Below are 24,420 nucleotides of genomic sequence, written 5' to 3'. Positions count from 1 at the left end.
ACTGGGGTGTCTTTCTCTTAGGGTTTATTCTGGTTCGTTTGGGACGAATAATACCTTTGTAGGGGTCCAAATAAAGTTAGCGGAAATAGTTAAACAAGGTAGGACTATCACTTGTGTCCAGTTTCTGAATGTTGAGAACTTCTAGGCTTAATAAAAGTCCTGTGTGTGATAGTCTGAAATGCTGTACCAATTGGGACCAGAAGCTTTCTTAGACGCTGTCTTGGGAGCTGCCCTGTTCTGACAGAGAACAGCAACTGAAGCACTTGCTGCTCGAGAATGAGGGATGGAGGATGTCAGAGTCCACTGTGCCAACACAAACGAATTCTTTCAGGTCTGATCCAGCTTCAAAGTCTCGTCCTTTTGTTCTGAAAACATATAATTCCTCACAAGCATTATACCATTCTAAAATCATATGTGTATGAGGTGTGCAACTTGCACCTAACAATTAAGACTGGTTCTCTGCACTTTGCATGAGTGGAAGAAAGACATCTGCAAATCTTCACTCATGCCATGTGAGGAATGGCATCTAGTCCTAAGTTGCATGTGTTCTGTAACCAATAAGAAGGGTCGGCTATCCATAGGCATTCACGTCTCAGCCTGTCTCGGAGCTATTCCCATGTAGTGGGGTTAGGAATATAATCCCTCTGCTTGTTCTACAGTTTTAATTTTTTTTATTGACATCCTGATCGTAGTCCCCTCCCTAATCATCTCCCTATCCCACCCTCCCTCTCATACCTTCTCCCTCCCTCCCTTAGTCTTCAGAATAGGGTGCCTCCTCCCCCAGTATCTGATTTCAGCTCAGGAAGTCTCCTCTGTACTACCAGTATCCTCTTCCTCTGTGGTCCGGAAAGTCCACCCAGCACAGGGGAAGTGACCCGCATTGGGGCATAGACTACAAGTCAGGAGTAGTGCCTACTCCCCATATTGTGAGACCCACAAGGAAACTGTGCTAATTACTACAACTGAGCTGAGTGTCTAAATCCTCACCATGTATGGCCCTTGGCTGGTATGTCAGTCTCTACAGCCACCCTTTCCTCTGTCCAGATTTTTCAGCTAAGGGCTCTGCTGCGCTGACAGAGAACATTAATTCGGTCTCTAGCACCATGAAAATCCAGGGGGTTCTCATGCCCTCTTCTGTTCTCTGTAGATACTACACATACATGGTACACAGGCATATATGCAAGCAAACATTCATTTATACAAAATGAAAAGTATAATGTTAAAGATAGAGCAATTAATATGTATACTTTTATTATTACAAATGAATATTTTCCCATCAAAATTCTTATTTTGTAACCCTAACCTCCATATGTCTGTATTTGGAAATTCAACCTGTAGGATGAATATTTTTATGAGAAGGGAGGGAGCTCTCTATTTCCTGGTGTATACATATGAACACACGATGTGATGACATTTTACCTATGAGGAAAGCAATGAGGACTTAACATGAAGATGTACTATGTGCATACTTGCATCTTTGACTTTCCATCTGGAGAAATAAGTTTCTTTAAGCCACAAAGTGTCTGGCATTTTGTTATGGCAGCAGCAGCAAACACATGCACTGTCAAAGTGTTATTCATGATGAAAAGTTTTACCTTCTCACAGGTTTTATGTGCCTGTGACCTCCTTAGAAATGCAGCCATAGCTCATTCCAATGTGTTTGAAAGTGGCTTCTCCTAACTTAATTATCAAAAATGGGAACCCACTTGCAAACTCTTCAGCTATATCAGCCTTATTTTTCATTACATAATATCTAAATTGATTTTACATTCACATAAATATTTTAAATGCATTTCATAGTAAAGGTTATGGGTGTTTTTGTTTTTGTTCCATTTGGCTTGGTTTTGGGGAGTGGGATTATTTTGGTTTTGTTTTGAACATTTAAAATTTTTAATTATTTTTTACTAATTTATTCAGATTACAACTAAAATGTTATCCTATCACTGTATCCTCCCATTCCTCCCTCCCTCCTGCTTTCACTCTATTCCCCTCCCTTAGGTCTATGACCGAGGGGGACCTCCTCCTCCTATATGGTCGTAGGCCATCATGTCTCATTTTGAACATTTTACTGTCTTATGGGCTTTTGTTTGATTTTGGTTTATTTTTGTTTTTGTTTTTTTTGTAGCTAAGCATGATGCATAGGTTAAAAAGGACTGTTGTAAATGGCATTGTAGACAAGGTGTGGAAAGTCTTGTATGTTCTTCTAAATAAGTCCCAGTGTTTTAAGGAACCTGCACTTTGTGGTTATAACCTTTGCACTTACTGTTTCACTCCTACACCCCTCTTTTAGGTGGGACAGTAATCAAACTCAGGCCTGAAGTCAATAAATTATAAATAAAAGGAGCTGAGCAAAGAATGAATGAAACCAAAATCTAGTTCTTCGAGAACATAAACAGGATAGACAAACCCTTAGCCAAACTAACTAAAAGGTAGTAGCCAGATTAACAAAATCAGAAATGAAAAGGATGACATAACAACAGACACTGAGGAAATAAAAGGATTTGTTAGGTCTTCAAAGACCTGTACTCCACAAAATTGGAAAAACTTAATGAAATGGATGATTTTCTTGATAGATACCACTTACAAACATTAAATTAAGATCAGGCAAACAAGTTAAAGAGACTTATAATCCCTAAGGAAATAGAAACAGTCAATAAAAGTCTCCCAACTACAAAAAGCCCAGGGCCAGATGGTTTCAGTGCAGAATTCTACCTGACATTCCAAGAAGAGCTAATACCAAGACTCTTCAAACTATTCCCCAAAATAAAAACAGAAGCAATAGCATCTCTGTGGAGAGTAATCTGGCCACAGTGCTCTGGGGAGAATATTAATAACAATAATGACCTGCCATGGGAGGACAAGCAGACATCATATCTGAAGCTTAAATAGCAGCAATTACTTTCCTTCAACATTCATTTCTAAGTAACATGTCATTAACAAAAACATTAACAAAAAAAGAAAAAAGATCGTAATGTTTTAAGTAAGGTTGTGCTTCTGTGTTGAGCCCCATGCATATCTGGGTTGTAGGTTACACATGCCTGCATGCTGTTAGCCCATGTTCTTCTACTCTAGTCTGCTTGAGGCTCTGTGTACCACAGAGTAAGCAATCAGTTGATCCTTACTCTGCAAGCAAAATCTATAGGCACCATACAATTGTTGTTGGCTTTACTACTTTTGTTTTTGTTTACAAAAAAAAATAGCAACAAGAGCAGAAAGGAAGGAGACAAAGTTCTTCAAAGAAAAGGAGACGTTTCTTTATAGCTCCCACACCTGCAGTGGGCAGAGATGAATTTCTCTCTAGCATACTTAAAGGCCAGATCTTCGTTCTGCAGTAATGATTTGATCGAGTGACAGAGGATGAGAATCTCTTCTAAAACTACAGCCAAATGCCTAGCTCCTACATGACAAATGGTTCTCCTTATGGTTAACCAAAGATATCTATCTTATCTTAATATGGGATGTATTTGAGGTAAGATCACACCGAAGTGATTAATTTTTCTATAAAAACTATTTCTGGATTATGCAACAGCCCATTATGTCCATTAAAAATAATCAACAGCACATGCTTTTGTTGTAATTTATTTCTGGTGGTCTATTTCATAAATATGTACATGTGTTACAATACATTTAATGATATCATCTTTTATTTCTATTTATAATTTATAAAGCGATCCTATTGAAATTATCTGCCTGACATTTTTTAGTTACCAATATAGCTTATACCATTTATGAAGAATCTAAGCTTAAACATTTTTGTGTTTTTTGCCCAAGCTGGATATTAGGAGAAGAAGTCTAGATCTAAACACATTACATATGCCTACTAACATAATAATTTCACAAATTGTACTATTTTAAAGTAATAAAGCACATGAGTAATATTTCATGCATTTACAATACAATTTCATACCATTATTTACATATTAGTAGAAATTATTAATAAAAGCAGTACAAATGTGAGTCCAAGGGAATTGATTTGTGGTATTTTTCATACCACAGAATACTTCTTATTAGGGAAATGTACAAGCCTCATAATAGAGCCACATGGATATACAGAGAACAAGAGTTTGTGTACTAAGAAATACATAGTGCTCCCATTATATAACGTCATACATGAGGAAACTCAATCCCAGGCCAATGGTTTTCTGAGGTAGGGGGAAGAATGGGAGAAAACATAGGAAGGGCATCTACTGTCTTCAAGTGTTAGTTCCATGAGCATATGTAAATTTGCCAAAAAAAAAAAAAAGAAAGAAAAAAGAAAGAAAGAAAGAAAGAAAGAAAAACTGTGAAATGCATATATCTTAATGTATTTTAGTTTAGTAAAGTTTGTGTAAACCAAGGCTGGAATATTGAGGGTATTAACCCAAAAACCCAAACAACAACCACCAAGCACCCCTACAATTTCCCCTTGACTCTTTAGCAGCATAAACAAAGGCCATTAATTTGAAGGCTACAGTGGAAAGCCCTCAAGTCTTTATAAAACACATTTTCAGGTCTCTGGATAACGTTGCCAGTCAACTTTTTATATCTGTAACTAAGAGCCCTAGATACTAAGCTGAAACAGAGCTTTGCCCTCTGGGAAGTTTACAGTCCATGCAGGTTTGGCCCAGTTGATTTGGGGATTGTGACACACGATGGAGGAAAGTTGCTTGTTTCCTTTCCAGACATGGAAAGAGAGACAAGCAGGGGCTTGGCATTAATACCACCTCCATTAACATGCCATGAGTGCTCTGTGTCCTCCGTTAGGCACTACCTCCAAAGGGTACCATCAGACTTCAATAGCGTCACTAGTATAGACAAATCTATTAACACATAGGCCTTTTGAGGGCTTCCAAGATATAGCAATAACTCTTCAGCCATATAACTAAGATTTTATTTCAGTATAGCTTCAAAAACATATTATCACTTGGCAAACCTTGTGTCTCAATATTTTATTTTGCTGTGTCTGTAGACATGCTTATTTGGTGGGGGCCACTGGCTTAGAGGAAGATTTACTGGCTTGCAGTTTGAGAGAACACAGTCCATCATGGGGGAGGAAGCATAAAAGCATGGTGGCTTTTGGCAGTTACATCATGTTGGCAGCCACAAGGCAGGGGTCTGGGTAGGAAGCAGAAGCTGGGTCCTTTGTCTCTCTGACACATTTCCTCCAAAGGTTCCAAAACCATTCAAACAATACCACCAACAGGGAACAAAGTGTCCAAACCCATTGGAGGGGACATTCTCTATTCAAACTCCAACAGGCACTAAATTCTTGGTTCTTTGGAGCCTTATTCAGGTACCATGGAGCACTTTACACAACTCACTAAGTATTAATTCCTCACAGGTCATGATTATATGATCTCTACTTCTCAGTCTGTGCCTATGATGAAAACTTTAAGCTTCAAATCGTGTATGAGTTCAGTGTTTCTCAACCTTCCTAATGCTGCCACCCTTTCATACAGCTCCTTGCGCTGTGGTGACCCCAACCATGAAACAATTTCATTGCTACTTTATAATTTTGCTATGTTTATAAATCATAATATAAATAACGGATATCCAGGATATGTGATATGTGACCCATAATTCGAGAACTGTTGATCTATAAGATATACGTCTTGTATAAAGATCTATAAAACTAAGCTGGAATCCATTCAACTTCATTTATAAATAAAAATAAACTCTAAAACTAATAAAATAACAGCTGATAAGGAGTTTTTATATTTATTAATTTTTAACATTCTCTCATCTCTGTCTGTCTGTCTGTCTCTCTCTCTTTTCTCTCTCTCTCTTTCTCTCTCTCTTTCTCTCTCTCTCATGTGCTTGTGTGTGGGTATGTATGTATGTATGTATGTATTATGTATGTGGTATGTGCTCATGTGATTGCAGGCACCTGCAGAGAACAGATGAGTTCACCAGGTCCCTGGAATTACAAATAATTGTCCATAGGAGCTAGAATAGAACTGTTTCTCTGAAAGAACAGTATTTGCTCTTAACTGCTTACCCATCTCACCTGGCTCAGATAAGGATGATGCTGAATCACTGAACGAATTTTGGGGTGAGCCGTGAAGTCTTCTGGAACAGATCCCTCAGTGCTATGGTAGCATTACTGAAAGGGGTACCGCCTGGGTAGATGAAATGAGTGCCCTCCACAATTTCATGAGGGGCTCCCACAGAAGTGATTTTCAAAGTAGCCTTATGAGGATGCACTTGAAGGACTAAAGTAGAAGCAAGGATGAAACGCCTTCTACACCCTGTGCATCCCATGTAACCAGACCGCAGCAATCCCACTCACAGCTGTGACTCAGCTCTCATTCCAGACAAGGTTGCCACCACCAGAAGGCAGGTGCACGTCTGGTTTTGCTCCAGCTGAAGGGGGTGGGGAGTGGGCATTGGGTAATTTGATCTTTTGTCCTTCGTAAAAACCAATCTATTGTCTGTTATACACATGTACTTGCTCTCACAGTGTACACCTGTAAAAAGATAAGTATATGGATTTTGGAATTCTTGTGAGTGTGTATATGTGATTGAAGGACACATTAGAACAATGCTGTAAGTTTAATACTGCACTGTAGTTTTGCCAATGTAACTTAAAATCTTATCAAACAGTATCATATTGTTCAGAGTAAGATGAGCTATGTTCTCATGATGAAGCAGGGCTGAAATCCCATGGTGTTACATGACCACCCAAAGACTACTCTGGTCATAATGTTTAGGGACTCCCAAATTGACAACAAATCTATTGGAAACCTGGTGCAGTGGCAGGAAAGAGAGGAGTGAAGGTAGCAAGCTGGAAGTTACTTCCCTTTACTCCAAGGTTATAGGCCAGTTTAACTCATTTTCAGTTGGATCAATGAGGAGAGGGCATTTTAAAAGACTAACTTTATTTTTTAGAACTAACCTGACACCCCAATATAAGTGTAAAGGGAGTCAGAGAATGTAGTCAGGTAGACCATGACCCCTGTGGTTATTGCCAGAGTCTACTATTTACCTGCTTGCACTGTTAACACTGCCTTTTTGTTTTTCTACTAGCAGATATAATTGATTACCTTTTGCTCTGGGTTCTAGAAGATTACATAAATGAATAAAATGTTATTTTCTTTTTTAAAGCAGCCTTGTCAATTATGGACAGAAAGATTGGAAAATCCCCCTGAGTATATAGGGAGACCACGGGTTGGAAAGAAAATGATCCGAAGAGAAGGTATATACCATGATCTACAGGACAGAGAGGAGGGGAAGAGATTGCTATAGAATCCTGGCGATTCTGCAGAGCTGATGGCCTAATAGCTGTGCCTGGAAAGGGGGAAGATACAAGTTACACATGGGCGAAAGACGGGGAATGAGAAAAGAGAAGAGGTTAAGAAGTTAAAGCCTCAAGGAAAAGGAGGAGCCTCAGCAGGAGGAGGAGGCACAGCAGGAGGAGGAGGAGCAGATGGAGGAGGAGGAGGAGCAGATGGAGGAGGAGGAGCAGATGGAGGAGGAGGAGCAGATGGAGGAGGAGAAGCAGATGAAAGAGGAGGAGCAGATAGAGAAGGAGCAGATGGAGGAGGAGGAGCAGATGGAGGAGGAGGAGCAGATAGAGAAGGAGCAGATGGAGGAGGAGGAGCAGATGGAGGAGGAGGAGCAGATGGAGGAGGAGGAGCAGATGGAGGAGGAGGAGCAGATAGAGAAGGAGCAGATGGAGGAGGAGGAGCAGATGGAGGAGGAGGAGCAGATGGAGGAGGAGGAGCAGATGGAGGAGGAGGAACAGATGGAGGAGCAGATGGAGAAGGAACAGATGGAGGAGGAGGAGCAGATGGAGGAGGAGGAGGAGCAGATGGAGGAGGAGAGGAGAGGAGAGGAGAGGCAAAGAACCTGAAGTGGTGGCTGTGGCTGTGTAGATACTGGAGCTTAGGTGGTTTGTGCGAGAACTCACTAACAGAATTCACTACTTGTTCAGGTCATGACTAGAAGCACAGGAGGCATTTTCACTTCAGGGTTTCAGATTCTCATGAGTTCTTATTCATTGAGTCATATTTTCTCCCTATTATTGAATAATATTATTGAATAATATTAAATAACATTCACGGGATTATGTGCATCAATTAACTGATCTTATTTTTCTCCATTCTTCTTGCAGATTCCTTTGTAATTCAAACAAGTATTTACATACTATGTCTAGCTATAGCAGCAAGGCAATTCAGAAAAGAATTCCCAAACATATCTCTAAGGAGGCAAGAAAACTAGATTCAGAGTTTTAGGTTTTTGTTTGTGTTGGGGGATGGTCTGATGTATTTTGATGTTAATTGCTGCTTTCTGTCTGTGACCCACCTTTTGCTTAATAAAAAGCTATCCCACCTGGCAGGGCAGAAGAGATAGGTGGGGCTAGGAGAGAGAGAGAGGAATTCTGGGAAGAAGGACCGCGACCAGGAGGAGAGAGACCTGAAGAGAAGAGAGGAAGGCCGCCATGGGTTAGATGGAGGAGAAGCACATGGCCGGCGTGGATGGAGAATCTGGCTCAGGTGAAGAACATGAGCAAGTATATGGGATTATGGATGGGAGGTAGCTTGATAGAGGTTATTGGAAGCAGATGGCATGGGATTGAGGCAGGGATTCCATGCCTGAGGCCCTACTATATAAAGTAGTTTAGAGAATTGATATCTGCCCTGCCCCAGGTTAACTAAGGCTATTTTAAAATATAACAAGTGTCCGTGCCTTAATTGATTGCTAGCTGGGCCTACAGGTAGTACATGTAATTTACAAAACAACTTGTTTGTTTGGGGGTCCTGGGAGTTAAGAATAGGTATCTCACTAGGCAAGTTTCATAATGTTGGCCTACACTCTCAGCCTTAAAGAAAACAAATTCCTTTTATTCTGAAGCAGCGGTTTTTACTCTGTGGGTCACAACCCCTCTAGGAGGTCACATGTCAGTGACCCATAACAGTAGCAAAGTTACAGTTCTGCAGTTGTGGGTGTGCACGACATGAGGAACTGTATTAAAAGGATCGCAGCGTCAGGCAGGCTGAGGACAATTGTTTTGAAGCATTAGCTCATCAAATTGCCCTTGAGGATCCTGAGCTCCTGTGGTAGCTGTGAAGCCACAATCTTCCTTCCCAGCCGCTCCACCAGGCCTGGCTGCATTCAGAGGATGAAATACTAGAAAAACAGCACTTGAAATGACAGCATGCTATGGTTATGTAATACCGAGATTGCCCAGATTGCAAGACTTCTGAAATGACCACCAGGACTCGATACCAACGCAACATACACAGGGTCTTTTATTACGAACCTGGGGCCTCATGTCACAATCCTTCCTGACACAGCAGGAGAGGAGAGTGACCCAGAGTTTCAAGGCCAAGGAGTAGATAAAAGGGAAGCAGGGGTTGTGTGTCACAGGAAGGTCAACCTTTAGGCAGGGTGGTAGGGGAGGCTGCATCTTCAGGAAACTTGTGGGTCACAGGAATGTTGATGTCTAGGCAGCTTGGGTAGAGGCTGAGTCTGGATGGGAAGTTTTTTTTTAATCTCAGAGGAACATTGGGAGCTAATTGTATGTAATCGCTCCGGTGGTGGAGTTTCTGGAGACTGCTGGCAGGTCTAGTTTATGGCAGTGCGTGGTCATTCCCAGAAGGCAGGAAGAAGTCACCTGGAGAGGACAAGTTCTCACAGAACTTTCACAGACCACGGTATTCACTGCTGAATAGAGAATATGGCATTAATTTTGCTCTTACAGTTCTAAATTCTGAGGGTTGAAGTTTGTAAGTTTAGGAATGGGTTAAATAGGGCAAGAGACTGGAGAAAATAAGATAAACACAAAACACAATAATAAAAAGAAGGGAAAGGGAGAGCAGATTAAGCTCAAGAGCTGTATGTTTTCTTGTGTTTCCTGCTCTTTGAAAATATTAAAGGTGATGAGCAAACAGAAAAAAATCTTAATAGAAAACAACCGAGAACATGACCTTGCTGTGTTCTTATGTTGTTTCTTTTAAACCTTCATCACTCTTTATTGGCAATCAAATAAAGATGTTTATAATCTTTGGTAGATACTCAATTCTTCTACAATTATCCATTTATATTGCTCCCCCCACCTCGGTAAAAACTGGTTATTTCTAGAATCTACCTCAATATTTAGATTTGGAAATATAAATTTCTTAAAGACATCTATTGTTATTTGTGTGTGTGTGTGTGTGTGTGTGTGTGTGTGTATGTATGTATGTGCGCGTGCGTGTGCGTGCATGTAGACATGCTTGCCAGGACAGAGGACAGCTTGCAAGCATTGGTCCTCTTTGCTATGTATTTTCTTGGAGGGGGAGGCTGAACTCAGGTCACCATGGTTGGTGAGAAGCATCTTTATCAACTGAACTTTTTGGTTAGCGCATTTTGAAATTAATAGTGCTTCAAATTATCTTCTGATCACTTCACACGTTTTCTTGTTTAAGTCTTATGGAAACACTCTATTCCTCTTTGTGCAGAGATTGAAATAAAATTCTCCCCTTACCGACTGACAAGCTGAGACAATTAAGACATTCTAAATATGTATATGCAAGGGATCCCACCTTACCCCACCTGTCTCCAATAATGTGATTAAGTGCAGGCTGAATCTAATGGAGTACTGCATTATGAAATGAGGAAAGGCCAACTAAACAGACAGAAAATGGACAGTTCTCAAATTCAAGCTCTTATTGTGCACACAGTTTTTCTCTAAGTAGAGAGTCAGTCCACTTAGAGATATCAAAGAAAGCCAGCCTTTGAGTTGTCTGCAATTTCAGTTCCCACCCTTCCTCTTTTCAACTTCCCCAAGAAGGGCTCGTTAGGGGAAGGAACCAAACCAACATCTCTGGGGATCACCATAGTCCTTCGTGTTATTCTTGCTCAAATAACTAAATCCTGTCTTGAAAACTTACATTATGTGAACACCATAGAGGAAAGGAATTATTTACAATCGACACTCAACCACACCCTGCAACTTTCACACTTTGAGTGTCTTCTTGTGCTGTGTTCTGTTCCCCTTCTCCTTCTAAGTAAGTTCTAAGCTTTCCTTGGAGGGATTTGGCTGTCACCCACACCTTGCTCCATCCTTAACCAAGCCAGCACTCATTCCCCTACAGAAGTCCTTAACTGAATGGATGAGCGAATAGATGGATGGATCAGGCAGCCTTTTCCATCCTATCTCTTTGAGTTCTGCAGGCCCCTCTCTGCATCCTTATGTAGAGATTGCAGGCCAGCCTAGGTCTCTCAAGCCATCTCACACCTGCCTCCTCAGGTTGAGAGACAAAGTGCTAGGCTTGGAGCAGCTCCGAACTGCCCAGTCACAACAGATTGCTCCTGGTCAGAACTAAAACCCGAAGTGGAGTGCCTGGAGCCCCAGAGCTGGCGCCTACAAGCGGCAAACGCAACACTCTCAGGCGCATGCTCAGTGTGCTTCCCTTCCTTGAGCCCCCGCAACCCTCGCCTTGCTTCCGTGTCTGCCTCCTCCCTCGCACTGCATCCAGGCGCCCTCCCGGGTACCCCAACCAGCCTCCCTTCCACAGTCCCCTCCCCCAGGCCTCAGCAGGCTAGGACACGTCAGGGGACATAAATAAATAAATAATTCAAGTGAGCGGGTGACAGCGAGGGGAAGCCGCTGCAGCTGGGCGGGGGGGACGTGAGAGCGGCTGTGCGCACCGGGTTTCAGAGCCAGGTAAAGGAGGTGCTCCTGGGGAGGATGGGAGGAGGAGGACAAGGCGGGAGGAGGGCGAGGGCTGCTACCCAGGGACCGCAGGCGGGTGCGGACTCTGACAGCCTGGCTACCAGCCCGTGCTCTTACACAGTGCCCGGAGCCCTTATATAGACAAAAATCCCGTAGGCTAGAGGGAGTGGGCTCAGGCTGGAGCTGCGAGGTGCTTCAGGTCCAGAAGTCGCAAGGTCCAGGCCACCAGCTGCTGGCTCTGTTCCTCTTAGGACCTGCTGCCTCGGGCATGGCGGGACATATGGTGGGCATTGCCAGTCCAATGCCCCAGAGCTGTTGACCTGCATCTCCCCTGACCCACAGCATAATGGTGTGCACTGGGTGTGGATGAGTGGAGAAGTGCGGGAAGGGAAAGGCTGCTCTTTCAGCAGTAGACCAGAGCCTGTGAAGAAGGGACGTTTTTTCTGTTTGGGTCCTCCAGAAAGCCTAGGTGGAGGCTCTGGCAAGGTGGATTCAGGGAGGCTTGTGGCCCAGCCTAAGGGGGAGTTGAACTGTCTTCCAGAGCCCCAAGAAGGACCTGTGCCACCCCGTTGCCCTCTGGGCTTCCTAGGCTATTTTCCCACACTGGGAAGCCAGTCTTTGCCAAGTAGCACAGGTGGCTGTGAGCCTCAGAGATCCTGAGTCCCAGCTGGCTTCATCATCCTTTTCTACTTCTGCTAGCTAAGAGGATGACTTTGGGAGGGGCAGTAGGAGTGCTCTAGGCCTCTCTCAGTCCTGGTTGGACTACACAATCCTACACAAACACACACACACACACACACACACACACACACACACACACACACACACACACACACACTGGGGGCCGCATTGAATAAGGCTTCATGTCCTCCTTCCTCCTCAAACTAAAAGGAGATGCAGCGCAGGAATAAAAATAGCAGGGAACGATGAGCACCACCCTAAAAAGCCCCGACAAGAGGAAATCGTGGGCACAGGCGCCTCATGTTGGCACTCCAGGCTTCACCCAGTGAAGGCAGAACCCAGTGTGGGCAGACAGACAGACAGACAGGAAGCCTCCCAAGGCCTGCCCAGGATCTCTTGAATGTATTGGGTTACCCCAACCACAAAGAAGCACATTTGGAGGAGGAGACAGGGCAATCAGAGCTGGGTGTGCGCCTGAAGATTGCAGAGGAGAGTTGAACAAGGTAAGCCACCTGGAGACAGTGAGGCGGTCCCAACCCCACTTTTCTGCTTCCTTTAAATCCATCTAAACGAAAGGGTGACTGAACAATCTCATTGGCAGGCAAGGACTTGAGAGAAGGCAGCTGGCTCTGTGTCCGCTGCAACAGCTCATAAAGTAAACAACTCCTCTTCTAATACTTCATAGTAGCACACTGCTCTTTCCTCCTATGTTTTGTTTTGTTTTGTTTTGTTTTTAAGCTGGTGGCTAGTAATCTGAATTTTGTTTTTGTTTTTCTTTTAGGGGAGTGGTAGAAGATTAAACCCAGGGCTCTTATCAGTGTGCAATGTCCCCACCGCTTTTTGATTTTTATCTCATTTCGAAGCAATGTCTTGTTAAGTTAGCCAGGCTGGCCTCAGATTCTCTGTGTAGCCCAAGGAGACTTCACACTGGTCCTCCTTCCTAGGAACAGGGGTCACAGGCAAGTGTGACTCTTCTCTGAAGCGATCTACATTTATTACCAAAAGCTTTGTATATAGATTAATGCAGGTTCCTACAAATGGCCAGTTTGTTTCTAGACAAACATGTTTCTTTTATAACATCAATCCTATATTTTGGACCTTCATCCTTCTTACAAGTATGGAAGGCAAAATGACCCCCCAAAATGTTTCTTATCCAGAATTATACTTTGGGGTGATGAAAGTGAAATAAAGGGGTGCCTCTAGATGCATCCTTTGATTCTGTGTTCATTCACCAAAGTCTTTGGAGATATTTGCGGGACAAAGAGAAGCGAAATACAGAGTCAGCAAGACCCAGATAACACAATGTTTCTATACTTTTGTAAGGCTAAGTGACTTATTAGTAATTTTGTCTTCGTTTTTTTTCTTATCTACAAAATCAGGTTGGTTGTATCCATTCTGAAATACTATTGTGGAATGTAAATATGGAAAGCCTGTAGAATATAGATTAGTTAATTTTGATTCCGCAGATTCATGCCATTTATCCTACTGGGGTTACCAAGATGAAATTCACACACACACACACACACACACACACACACACACACACACGTGTGCACATGCACATGCATACAAGAATCCACGGATTCTAGGTGTTCTGGTCATCTTTCTCAGCACCATTTGCTTTCAGTTTTTCACTTCCTTTTTTTTTCTCTATGAATGAGACCTCTATCTCAATTAATCCAAACACAGTTTAGTGAGTATAAGAGAAAATTTTCAGATCTGCCAAAAAAGCAGCTTTTGGAAGGTTGTATTCCTTCCAAAAGGGACTCACACGTTCAGATCTGTGGTTTTTTGTTTTTTGTTTTTTCCATTGTGAGTGACCATGTATGAACGGGCAATATAAAGCTTCCTCCTTCAGGGAGTCTCTCCCCGGAGACTTTTTGCCAATGAACTGAGCTTCCCCTACTCCACCCCACCCCCCCACTTTGGAGCAAAGAGATTGAGTTGCAGTTTCTTCTATATTTTTAGGCAGAGTCATTCATTAATTCCTGGAAGTTGAAAAGTACAGCATCCTTAGCGTCTTTAGGATGCTAGCTATCTTCAGGCATGCTGCTACTATTTTCTTCAAACATATAAGAACCCTATAAGGTAGATTCATCTATAAGTATGTTTAGGCAAAGGTACAGGACTTACTCTATTAGCAATGGCTACTGTCTTAGTTTGCTTTAACAAAATATCTGATCCTGCGTAAGGTATTAGAAGAAGAGAGAAGTTAATTTGCCTCATGATACAGAAGCCTGGAAAATCCAAGCATCACAGTACTGGCATCTTCTTGGTGGCCCCTGGGGTAACATGATACCAGGCTGACGTAGGGTAAACAGGTATATACAAAAGTGGCCAAACATGTGGGGTGGCCGCAGGCTTTAACAAACTGCTTCCCTGGTAACTAACCCAGACCCACTTGGCTTTAACTAATCTCATGAGAAGCAGTATTGCTACATGAGTGTTACCCACCACCCAACCCCTAATCCCACCTGCCTTTTCAAGTCATTGGCAACTCCCCAGCACAACAGCATTTTGTAAGCAGTTCAAGGCTCTACATGTGGCTTGCTGGGGACAGGCCAGATTCAAGTCAGAACTGTTCCATGGCAGGGCGGAAACACGCTGCCGGATCCTCAGTTCTGTAAAATACACCTTCCGCCTTGCCAGAAATTAACCAAGGGCAAATACTTCTGTCTGTTGTGTTCTTCAGTGGCTGGCACATGGGAGTTCTGAAAAACAGATTATAGAAAGGTCGAAGTGAAGGGCACCAGAAGCAGATCCCAGGAGAGGAGAAGGAAACCAGCAAAGAGCACCCTGACAGCCAACTGTCTCCAGCTCTAACTTGAGCAGGAAGTACTGGGGGCAGGGGGTGAGGGTGGGGAGAGGCAGGGGCGGGGACTCAGGGTTAAGCGCAGAAAAATCCTTCGGGACTCTGGCTTCAAATTGCTCTTAAAGAGAGGTTGGTTTTGTCTTACGCCATGCTCAACTTCTATGATGCTTTTGAACATCGAAGAAGATCCTGAATGTGAGGTGACATAAACCATGCCTGGCAGATAAGAATGGCATACAACTTCCCTGAAGATGTCCCTCCACTGCCTTTGTCCCCCTGCCCTCTACCTTATTTCAGCTATTAAGCCCCCCCCCCCCCCCCCCCCCCCGCGCCTGATTCTATGTCTTAAAGCCATCCGTCTTCATCAGAACTCTCTTGATGTGGATCTGGGAATTGTATTCAGCCAGATAGTCCCTTTTTTTCTTTAATTCTACTTAGCTGGGAAAGCATCCTATGTGTTTTTCTGGCTTCCTGGCCTGGAGGCTAGAGACCATATCTGACTCATATGCTGGGACAGAGCAGACGTAAGAGCAGAGGCTCTGAAGACTAGCCTGTCTACCTTATATTGTTGGCTCTGCCTTTAACCAGCTGGGACTAGTTGTTAAACCTCTTCTAATACTGGTTCATTCCTTGCAAGGAAGAAGATAAGAACAAGTCTCATGTAGCTTAGAATGATTAAGTGCTGCAGTGTTTAGAGCTAACACATGCACAGAAAGAACTTAAGGCACTGTAGTTGGCCAATATTAACATTGGCCCTTAGGGCTTTTTAGGTTATTTCCGACTTCACTGGCTTATTTATCTTAACAGGTTGGAAACCCCAGCTAGATGACATATTGGCAGTGCATAAGTAAACGTTGATTAGACTCCCTGTTTTGTGGCAGGCTTTCTCCAATCTGTGTGGATCATCCTGGGATACATTTCCATTGTTCCAGAACTTGGGAGTTGGAAGCAGAATGATTAGGAATGCAGGGCCGGTTTCATTGCGTAACAATTTGGAGACCATCTTGGCCAACACAAGACACTTCTATAGTGAAAACAGAACAAAACAAAAACAAATCAAAACAAACAAAAACAAAACAAACAAACAAAAACCACCCAGCCAACCAACTAACTAAACAAAAAACAAAACAAAACAAACAAAACCCTCCAAAAACCCAAACAGTATTTGGACCAGTGAGTCAGGGAAGACATTTGGAAATGACTGTATAGTGATACTTAATGAGTAACCAAACATTTAAAAGAAATTCTCAGAGAGCTTTTTATTTACTCAGTTGGTCTCTCAATTGTTGGACTCACAAGGGTAATCTACCTGTTTGGAAGGTTCAGTTTTTTTTTTTTTACACTCACCATATGATGGAGCAGCCCAACATAAACCATTTGTAAAAGATAAATATTTGTATCCCCATCCATAATTGGCATACAGTGAATAAGTGGTACTGCTGTGCCTGTGTGCATATATACATATGTGCATGTATATATATACACACACATATATATATGTATATATGAACTTAAAAAACAAAAATATTAGAAAAGGGCCTGGGAAATATGTCTTAGAATGCACACATCTTAGGGTTCCACCCATAGCTCTTTAAATATTGAAATAATTATTTACAGATTAAACACTGAGCTTATCAGTAATAAAAACCAGTCCAGGTCGGGCTGGAGGAATTTATACTTGGGTTCACCAGAGACATTCCCAATATATTCATAAGTTTCAGCACTCATAAGTGATGCACATATTTTGTAAATAATTTTCCTGACCTAATAATAAAACTCTTGCAAGCATTTTCATTAATATTCATTGAAATCCCAAAGGAGTTTCTGAAAAATCCCATGAAGCTTGTGAATGACAGCCACACTGTGCTAAGGGAAAATTTCTTCAGTTTTCTTTTCTATTAAAAGTGTTTATGGGTATATCCATGGCATTGTTCATGCAGTTTAATGACAGGAATCAGTTATTCATTTTTGGCAATATTCGTCACTATAGCAGCTTTAAGTTGGAAGTATTTTGTATGAGAAGATACAAGTGAAATGTCTGTTTAGATAAAGATAAAACATTTGTATTCTTAAAAAAAACATTTTATTTCAAATACTTATTTTCTCACTAATAATAGTGTAAAACTGTACTTATTCTTAATTAGATTCTTAATTTAAAGCTGTTACCTGGCATCATGGCATATTGGTCAGCCCAACACTACTACACTGAACTCTCTGAGGCAGGTGACTCAGAAATAAAATGTGTCAATTTAACTCACTGTTTCAAAGGTTCACTACCAGTGGAAGGGCAGGCATTTGTTTCTATTCCGTGAGGGTGGCGTATAGTGGCACATTACGGTGGGAGTGTTAAAGGAGAAACTGGTCACATCCGGGAGAGGGGCTGGGATTCTGTACTCTTACGCCCATGCCCATATACTCACTAACCTAAGGATCTCTTTCCAGAAGGGCTTATCTTAAAGCTCCAAGCAGTTGGGGCTTGGCTAGGCATGTAGCTCAGTTGGTAGAGTCCTTGGCTAACAGGTGTGGAACCCTGGATTCAGTTCTCAGCACTACATTCAGTGGGTGCAGCGGTGCGCGTAGGAATAACCTGGGATCCATTGTTTATAGCCTTGCCCTCCCCTCAACCCTGAGATTTTGTAGAAAAATCTACACTTCCACTGGATAGCTGCCTATGCTGTACCATGGACACCTCCTCCACTTTTCTGTAATCTCTTTTCCTTTCCTTTTCCTTTCTTTCCTTTTGTTTTCCTCCCCTCCTCTCCTTCCCTCTCATCTTTCCTTCCTTTCTTTTTTTCTACTCTCATATATTACAGCCCAACTGCAGCTTTCCCCCATCCTCTCCTCCTATCCCGCCCCCCCCACAACCTCCCCCCGCCCCCCCCCACACACAACCTCCCCTCTCCCCCAGATCCACTCCTCAGTTTCCCTTAAACGTAAGCAGGCTTCCCAGATAAAACAACCAAACGTGCCGTAACAAGTTGCAGTAGGAGGCACAAGCTCTCCTATCGAGGTTGGGCAAGGTAACTCAGTAAGAGGAAAGGGGTTCCCAAAGCAGGCAAATGAGTCAGAGACAGCCCCTACTCCCCACTGCTGAGATTTCCTTGACGTCACTAAGCTACACAACCATAACATAAATATATGTTACAGCTGAGGTTTCTTCCCTCTGGTTTTCCTCTTTAGTCTTTTCTTTTCTTTCTTACTGTTCCCACATTGTGATGCATTCCCTGGTGTCACATTAATCTCAGCATTTGAAGGATCTCCTTCCTCGGCCTTTGGCTCTCTTGGTCACATTTTAAGCTGTGGCATTTATACAACCAAAATACACAATCCTCTTCCTACAGCACAGCCCCTCACCTGCAGATACGCTGGGATAATATTGGTGATCCTCAATACTTATCCCTGAATGGTATAATTTGAAGCAGCCTTCTCACATCACCTCTCACCATCATCAAAATGAACTGAACTGGTTTTGTTCCTTGTTCATCCTCATTCTGTCCCCTGAGCCATGCCTCCTGTCATGTCACCTTTTTGTCTTGAAATGCTGTTACCATCTAGTGATTTTGTTCATCAGATGACTTTAACCATCAGAGACGCGCTTAGACAGAATATTCATGTGTCCTCTGCCTCTGGATAGGTCAGAGAAGTTTTCTAAACTCCCGAGACGCCACATTTCTAATGTCTTATTTGTCGTAAGCCTGCAGCGACCGTAGCTTTGGTACGAGACTATTGTTTCTCAGCACACTGGATTGCTGATGTCGGGGATGGTGATGCCAAAGTTTCTGTCTTCTTAATTAATAGTCCATCATGTCAAAGCATAGATTTGTGGACATTTGTCTAATGAATTGATCGGTTTCATAAGTTGGTTATTTTCTGTTGGTTACCGAGACTCCTCTGTTGCCTCTGGTTTGCCTGACACTGGGGATGATGGGTAGAGCACTGATATTTTTATTATTAATGTCTAAATAGATAAATGCCAGATGTTAGCACACCAGTGTGTGCCAGCCATGTTTCAAGAGCTTCTCATATCTTAGCTCATAAAAAGTACAATAGCCCAGTGAAGTGCATATCTTTGTTACTATTATACAGAATAAAGCACTGAGAAGCCAATAGAAAACACTGGCATACAACAACTAGTAGGGAGATCTTCTTATTCAGCCCAGGCAAGAAAAAGATGTAAGATTTTTCTAGCTATGACACAGAATGGAATACACCTTCAGAAAATTTAAAAAGTGCGTATTTGAATTTGTTTCTTCCTGTTGCTCAATTTTCTTTTTAGACAGAGCATTGTACCATATAATAAGATGTTAAGTCAGCTCTTAATACTGATGCTTCTGCAATTTTTATTGAAAGTTCTGCTTTTAAGGGATGAGGTCTTGTCATGCCCTCTGTTTATTTCTGCCTCTGTTATTTATTTATTTATTTATTTTTATACCTCCTTATCTCAAGACCTTGCCTCTTAACATTGGAATGTCTATAAATTCTCCTTTTTGTTTCTTCTTTCATGTCGTGTAGTATCCCGTCCTAATAGTCATGTTGGTCCACTTGACTATCGTGTGTCACTAAAGTGCTTGATGTATTTTCCTAAAGCAAGATCTGCTTTCAGGAGAGAAAGGAAGAATCAGTGAAACTTACTGAGCCAGTAGTCCCCTGCATATCCACAGGGGATGCATTTCCAGACCCCAGCAGATGCCTTAAACTAAACATAGTATTGATCAGTGTTTCCTCTACATTCATCCCTCATATGATTTTTTTTCACTTTGTCACCCCAAATAAGCTCTCTATGGCTGCTCTTTGGTGTACTTAAACTGTCAGCACCACTTCTCTTGCATGGCTGAGCATTATTAAGGACAATTAATGTTAGTTGCACATAGGCGCTATAGTGCCAGCAGAGTGTATTTTGATGCTAATTAATAAAAAGCCATCACACCTGGGCAGGGCGAATGAGGTAGGCGTGGCGAAGGTTCCAAGGCATGGAGAGACAGAGAGACTCTTGGGAAGAAGAGAGACCAGAGGAGAGGAAAGGAGGCCACCATGGGTTAGATGGGAGAGAAGCATATGGCCAGCATGGATAGAGGATTTGGCCCAGAAGAAGAATATAGCAAATATTTGGGATTATGGATGGGAGATAGCTTGATAGAAATTATTAGAACCAGATGGCCTGGGATTGGGGCACGTATCCCATGCTTGCCCCACTATGACAAGTAGTTTAGGGGATTAATATTTGCTCTGCCCCAGGTTAACTAAGGCTATTTTAAAATATAGTAGGTTTCTGTATCTTGCTTGCTTGCTAGCAGGTTAGATAATACTGCCGTAATAATAATTATAGGCATGATAATAAACAGTATTAAGCTATACTGTGTAATTTAACAGCAACAATTGGTGCCCAACATGGTTTGGCAGGGGGGATACTGGTAGATTAACAACAACAAATTAGCACCCAATGTGGGGCCCGAACCCACGACCCTGAGATTAAGTCTCATGCTCTACTGACCGAGCTAGCCCTTTTATTTAGACAGAAAAGGGGAATTGTTTGTCTGATGTATTTTATGCTAATTTTGAAAAAGGCTGTCACACCTGGGCAAGGCAAATGACATAGGTGTAGCTAAAGTTCCCACATGTGGGGAGACAGAGAGATACTTGGGAAGAAGAGAGATCGGAGGAGAGGAGAGGAAGAAGGAGGTTGTGACATCATGAGTTAGGTGGTGAAGCACATGGCCAGTGTGGATGGACATTGGGCCCAGAAGAAGAACATTAGCAAGGACTTGGGATGATAGATGGGAGGTAGCTTGATAGAATTATTAGAACCAGATGGCATGGGATTGGGGCAGGTATCCCCTACCTTCCCCACTATGGGAAGTAGTTTAGAGGATTACTATCTGCCCTGCCCAGGTTAACTAAGGCCATTTTAAATTATAACAGGTGTCTGTGTCTTGATTGATTGCTAGCGGGTTAGAAAATACTGTCGTAATAATAATTATAGGCCTGATAATAAACAGTTTTAGAGCATACTGGTAAATTAACAACAACACATACACCATGTGGATACTCTGGACAGAGCGAATGTGCGTCCTGGGTGATAAAGAGTGGGACCACAGGATTCCCTCATGCTACTTGTGATGCTATCCGAGTTCAAATGCCTGAATTCCTTGTCTCTGGAACTTTGCGTTTATTACTTTTGGATTGTAGTTGCTCAGTAGAAACTGAAACTTTGGGAAGTAAAACTAGATGAGAGTCTACTGTAAAAGACCCTCCCTTTCCACCCCCCCCTGAACTTATGGAGGCAGATATCACAAAACCACTAGCGTTTCTTTAATAGATATTACAAAATAATATGGAGCTAAAGAAAGGTGAAGGATTTGGAGGGAGCTGCAAGGAGCCTAAGAAAATGTGAGTGTGTTGTCCCCTGTGGGACACATTAGCATCTCTGTGGAGAGTAAACTGGCCACTGTGCTATGGGGAGAATATTAATTATACACAATAATGACCTGCCACAGGAGGACAAGCAGATACCAGATCTGAAGCTTATATAGCAGAGATTGCTTTCTTTCAATATTTGTTTTGAGTAATATATACCATTAACACAAGAAAAATAATACAGTGAGGAAATGTATGCATGTTTATTGTTTTATTGCATTTTTAATAGCAACATATTTGTTAGTCTGGGTTAGTAACAACCTGGTTCTGTTTGTTTTCTAATTTCTAATTCATTTAGAAATTTAATCATAACTGTTTACTAAGATACACAAATATTTATTATGACATTTCATATATAAATGCATATATATGTTGTCTTTTAAGTTTTATTCTTTGGATGACCTTTCTATTCAACAGATTTAAAAAAATATTTTTATTGTATTTCTTTTTCTACATACACATACATTATTACACATAAATACAATAAACTACATATAGCAAGAAGAACCACAAAACTATCAAGAATTATATTAATGTTACATTCATAGTTTTTTGGCTATTTTTATTTGGCATCCTTGAAGAAAACATCTTTCCTATCTTGGTGAGTCTAGAATTCTGATTGTAAATCAATATCTATCATAAGTCATCTCTATCAATATAAAACATTTATCTAAACCTAAAAACATCTTAACCCCTAAACAACTAAGCTTAATTGTAAAACTAAACTATCTGGTTTTCAACCTTGTCAGAGACTTGACAAGGAATAAAACTTAATTATCTGAATAAACTGGAAATGCAGATTAACAGCTTCCAAGAGGAAAAAATGGCACAGACAGTTTGCTGCCTGAACAGCCACACAAAACTGTATATAATGTTGGAGCATCATCTTCAGCCTTTTGGCCCCAAATATTTGACAGACATATTTGTGTGGCAGGAACTATTGAGGATTTGCTTACCCTGTCTTGGCAGAGTTTGGCTGTCAACTCTGCCTGCATCCAAGCTTGCCAAGTTTAGGCAGAATTCTTTCTATGGCAGAAATGAGGACATTTTGCCCAGTGGCTGGTTTGCTGAATTTGAAGCCATCTCCGTAAGGAGGTTATTTGATGCTCATCATCTTCTTTGAGGTAGGCTGGGTGTTGCCAGGACAACCTGTCTTGTCAAATAATCTTTAAAATTATAAAAACATCTTTAAGTGCATTTGAGGCATTAGAAGACGTTATCTAACCGTTTTACCTTGTATAGGTATAGAATCATATCTATCTGCCAAAGCTGGGATGTGTATTCTTGTGGTAAAAATAGACTAGTAATTGACATGACCATGACTGATCAACTAACAATTAGTTTGTATTACACAATTATTCTAAACAGCCTGAAATGTCACTTTCAAAGTATTGAAAGTAAACCTTGTATTATAATTGATTGTATGGGTACAATACTTCATATTAGAGTAGAAATGTATATATAGTGTTTGTGAAGAATCATCTTAAATTTTAATTCTATACCAGTGTATCAAAATTAAACCTATTTGTATCAATATACAAAATTCTATACCAATGAACTAAAAATAACCTTATATGTGAGTAACAACTAAGGCCTTAAGTTGAGGAGTATATTCAACAATCTATTTTTTTTTGTCCTGTCATTCCTGTGTATTTCTATATTCCCCTTCCTTCTTTCTTGTCAACCCCTATCTCCAAACCTAAGAAAGAAAGCTAAAGGAAAAGAGACAACCCCGAGTTCATCCTCTTCTTCTCTTTCAATAAGACCAATAATAACGCAACAAACTACCAATGAAAATAAACATCTGTAGCCCAAGGGAGCAACCGGAATCCTACCTAACCTCTCTTAGGGGAAATGGGGCATCATTCTCTTAAGGTTTCTTATGGCTGATTTGGGGGTGAAAATACCTTTGTAGGGGCCCAAATAAAATTGGGGGAAAATGGTTAAACAAGCCAAGAATAGCCTTTGTGATCCAGTTTCTAAATAGAAGTCCTGTATGAGACATTCTGAAATGTTGGACCAATTGGGATCGGAAGCTTTCTTTAAAGCTTTCCTGGGAGTGGTCCTATTCCTATGAGTAACAGCAACTGGAGTGCTTAGAGCTGGGGCATGAAGGATGCAGGATGGCAGCATCCAGCATGCTGAAAGGAATGGGATCCTGTCAGGTCTGATCAAGTGTCGGTGTCTGGTTCTTTTGTTCTGAAAACATATATTATCTCACAAGCATTATACAATCCTAAAGCTCTAAATGTGTGAGGTATGTGAGATGCACAGAACAATTAAGGCTGCCTCACTGCTCTTTGTATTAACAGAAGAAAGACACCTGCAAATCTTCATGCCACACGAAGAATGGCATCTAATAATAAGTCATAGAAATTCTGTGACCAACCAGAAACATTGCCTATGCATAGACAATCATGCCTCAGCCAGTCTCAGAGCTAGTCCCAGATAGTGGGATTAGCAATATAAATTACTTACTTGTTCTGCAGTTCGAATTCTTTACATCCCGATAATAGCACCCTCCTTCATCACATCCTGATCCCAACCTCCCACCTCCTCTTTCTCTCCCTCCCCTAGTCCTCAGAAAGGGGAGCCCTCCTCCCCTATCATTGGACCTCAGCCTATCACGTCTCTTTCCTCTGTGGCCTGGCAAGGCAACAGTGCCAGGGGGGACGTGATCAATGTTGGGAGGCCAGAGTTCATGTCAGAAGTAGTCTCTACTCCCCATATTGTGGGACCCAAAGGAGACCACGCTGCCTATTTAGTACACCTGAGAAGAGGGTCTAGGTCCACATCATACAAGGAAGGTCCTTGGTTGGTGCATAAGTTTCTGTATTGTAATGTAGATATCCAGTATTAAGTGGCTAAAATCTGC

The 24,420-nt window shown here is 41.8% G+C and overlaps 1 protein-coding gene across 6 annotated transcripts in view; it reads left to right on the top strand.

Annotated features, from left to right (window-relative positions):
* LOC311584562 (monocarboxylate transporter 2-like) overlaps nt 1–24,420 on the top strand; it is a 205,224-nt gene that overhangs the window by 55,791 nt on the left and 125,013 nt on the right. For 3 of the 6 annotated variants that reach the window (XM_084759008.1, XM_084759011.1, XM_084759007.1), the window contains exon 1: nt 11,483–11,629. The exons of 1 other annotated variant lie outside the window; for it this stretch is intronic. The gene's annotated coding sequence lies outside the window, so the exon portion shown is untranslated. Of the gene's footprint in view, nt 1–11,482; nt 11,630–12,416; nt 12,823–24,420 lie in introns of those variants that run through there. 2 more of the 6 variants (XM_084759009.1, XM_084759010.1) reach the window with 2 other exon arrangements.

Source organism: Acomys minous, assembly GCF_964271855.1.
Source record: "Acomys minous genome assembly, chromosome: 15".
Classification (NCBI taxonomy): Eukaryota; Metazoa; Chordata; class Mammalia; order Rodentia; family Muridae; genus Acomys; species Acomys minous.
Note: the sequence above shows the minus strand (reverse complement) of the source record. Positions and strands in the feature narration are given on the sequence as shown.